Source organism: Cricetulus griseus, chromosome 5 (genome assembly GCF_003668045.3).
Source record: "Cricetulus griseus strain 17A/GY chromosome 5, alternate assembly CriGri-PICRH-1.0, whole genome shotgun sequence".
In the NCBI taxonomy this organism is placed as follows: Eukaryota; Metazoa; Chordata; class Mammalia; order Rodentia; family Cricetidae; genus Cricetulus; species Cricetulus griseus.
In genome coordinates this window covers 167,927,888-167,931,309 of record NC_048598.1, presented here as the reverse complement: position 1 = coordinate 167,931,309, position 3,422 = coordinate 167,927,888, and the positions used below count along the sequence as shown (strand labels likewise).

The 3,422-nt window shown below is 36.0% G+C and overlaps 1 pseudogene; it reads left to right on the top strand.

The window, feature by feature from the left end:
• The first annotated feature begins 2,814 nt into the window (after positions 1-2,814).
• LOC107980003 lies at positions 2,815-3,090 on the top strand (annotated as a pseudogene).
• Positions 3,091-3,422: the final 332 nt, after the last annotated feature.

Below are 3,422 nucleotides of genomic sequence, written 5' to 3'. Positions count from 1 at the left end.
AGAAGAACAAAGGAATCCAAACTGGAAAGAAAGAAGTCAAACTACCTTAATGTATATGATATGATAGTATACAAAAATGGATTTAAAATTTCCACCTGGGAACCCCTTATGTGATAAACACTTTCAGCAAATTAGGTGGATTCACAGTAAACTTGAAAAAAAATCAGTAGTCTTAAATGATAAATGAATGAAAAAGAGATCAGGGAAACTATACCTTTCACAAAAGCCTCAAATAATATAAAATACATTGCCATAGCTCTAACAAAGCAAGTGAAAGATTTTTATGATAAAAATTTTCAAGTCTTTGAAGAAAGAAATTGAAGAAGGTATCAGAAGAGTAAAAGATCACCAATGCTCATGAATGACTGGGATTAACAGAGGAAAATGGCTATCTTCCTAAAAGCAATCTACAGTTTTGGTGCAATTTCCATCAAAATTCTAATACAATTCTTCATAGAACTTGTAAGGATAATTTATATGGAGAAAATCTAGGAAAGCTGAAATATATGAACATTGAAATAACTACTGATGTCTTCCCATTCCTGATTTAAAATAGTAATGCAGAGCTATAATAATAAAAACCAAATGGCACTGGGTTAAGAATGGACACATTGATAAATGGAGTAGAATTGAAGACCTACACATAAAACCATACACATATAGACACCCGATTATTGACAGTAAAGAAAGCAAGAAATATACAATAGAAAAAAACAGCATCTTTTACCAATGATACTGGGCAGAGTGGATGGCTGCATGCAGAAGAATGTAAATAAATTCCTATCTATCATGTTGCAGAAATCTCGAGTCCAAGTGGATCAAAGACCTAAACATGAAACCAGACACACTGAACCTGATGGAAGAGAAAGTAAAAAACAGCTTTGAATGCATTGTCACAAGAGGCTACTTCCTGAACTGGACATCAATAGCTCAGGCACTAAGATCAACAACTGATAAATGGGAAATTATGAAAGTAAAAAAACATCTGAAAGGCAGAGGATACCATCAATAGGAAAAAGCAGAAGGCCACTGAATGAAAAAAGTTACAAACTCCACATCTTATAGAGGACTAACCAATATCCAAAATATATGAGGAACTCAAGAAACTACCTTTCAAAAATCCAAATAATCATATTTAAAAATGGAGTACATATGTAAACAGAATTCTCAATAGAAGAAACTAAAGTGGCTGCAAAAAATAAGGAAATGTTCAATATCCTTAAACATAAGAGAAATTCAAATCAAAATGAATTTGATGTTCCATATTATGCCTGTCAGAATAGATAAAGGTCTTGGAGAGATCAGGGATAACAGGAACTTTCCTAAACATAATAAAGGCAATATACAGTAAAACAACAGCCAACATCAAAATAAATGGACAGAAACTCAAGGTGATTCATCTAAAATCAGGAACAAAACAAGGCTGTCAATTCTCTCCATTTCTATTCAATATTACACTTGAAATTCTAGCTAGAGCTTTAAGAGGACAAAAGGAGATCAGGGGATACAAGTTGGAAAGGAAGAAGCCAACTTTCACTATTTACAGATGATATGATAGTTTACATAAGTGACCTGAAAAACTCTACCAGGGAATTCCTACACCTTCAGCAAAGTGGCAGGATACAAACTAACTAAAAACATAGAAGGCCTACCATATCCAGATGAGAAATGAGCTGAGAAAGAAATCAGAGAAACATCACACTTTGCAATAGCCACAAACAACATAAAATACGTTAGGATAACGCTAACCAAAAAAAAGTGAAAGACATATATAGTAAGAATTTTGAGTCTTTAAAGAAAAAAATTAAAGACACTACCAGAAAATGGAATGATCCCCCATGCTCTTGGATAGGTAGGATCAACATAGTAAAAGTGGCAATTTTGCCAATAGCAATCTACAGATTCAATGCAATCCCCATCACAATGCCAGCACAATTCTTCACAGACCTTGAAAGAACAACACATATTTATATGGGAAAACAGAAAATCCCAGATAGCCAAAACAACCCTGTGCAATAAAGGAACATCCGGAGGCATCACCATTCCTTACTTCAAGCTCTATTATAGAGCAATGGTCCTGAGAACAGCTCAGTATTGGCACAAAAATAGACATGTAGACCAATGGAATTGAAGTGAAAAACCTGATATTAACTCACAAACCTACAAACACCTGATTTTTGACAAAGGAGCTAAAATTATACAATAGAAAAAAATAAAGAAACCATCTTCAACAAATGGTGCTAGCATAACTGGATTCTGGCATTTAGAAGATTGCAGATAGATCCATATCTATAGCCATGCAAAAAACTTACATCCAAACAGATCAAAGACCTCAACATAAATCCATCCACACCAAACCTCTTAAGAGAAAGTGGGAGGCACCCTTAAGGGAATTGGTACAGGAGATCACTTCTTGAACACAACACCAGTAACACAAACATTGAGATCTACAATTAATAAATGGGACCTCCTGAAACTGAGATGCTTCTGTAAGGCAAAGGACACAGTCAGTAAGACAAAACGACAGCCCACAGAATGGGAAAAAATATTCACCAACCCCACATCTGACAGAGGACTGGTTTCCAACATGTAAAAAGAACTCAGGAAACTAGTCACCAAAATGCCAACTAATCCAATTAGAAAGCAGAATACAGAACTAAATAGACAATTCTGAATAGAGGAGTCTAAAATGGCTGAAAGACATATAAGAAAGTGCACAACATCCTTAGCCATCAGGGAAATGCAAATCAAAACAACTCTGAGATATCATCTTTCTCCTGTCATAATGGCTAAAATCAGAAACACAAAAGATGCATGGCATACTGTGCCTAGGGCCAGAAGGTGCAGAAGGTGATGGTGCAGCCCATCAACCTCATCTTCAGATACTTGCAAAATAGGTCTCAGATACAGGGGTGGCTCTACGAGCAAGTGAATATGCGGATAGAGGGTTCTATTATTGGCTTTGATGAGTACATGAACCTCATATTACATGATGCAGAAAAGATTCATTCTAAAACAATGTCAAGGAAACAACTGGGTCAGATCATTTTGAAAGGAGATGATATTACTCTACTCCAAAGTGTTTCCTGATGGGGAATGTACTGGGTATGTTTATCTTATTGATTGTTGAATAAAATACTGTTTGGCCAATGAAACTGCAAGTTAGAGGGGACTAGGAGTCAAAGAGGATTCTGGGAAATGTAGTAGAGAAGTGGTGATCCAGGCAGGAAGTGACATAGCAAGGAAACTCATATTTAAGTGAAGGAGAAGCAGGAAGGGTCCCTCTTTTCCCCTGCTCCTGCTCCAGCGGCACAATGTGATCCACCAGCAAGGAGGGACACCAATAAGACATCTGACAAGATAAGTCTTATAAAATATATAGGTTTATGACAGTTAAGACTGAGCTAACATATGAGAATCCT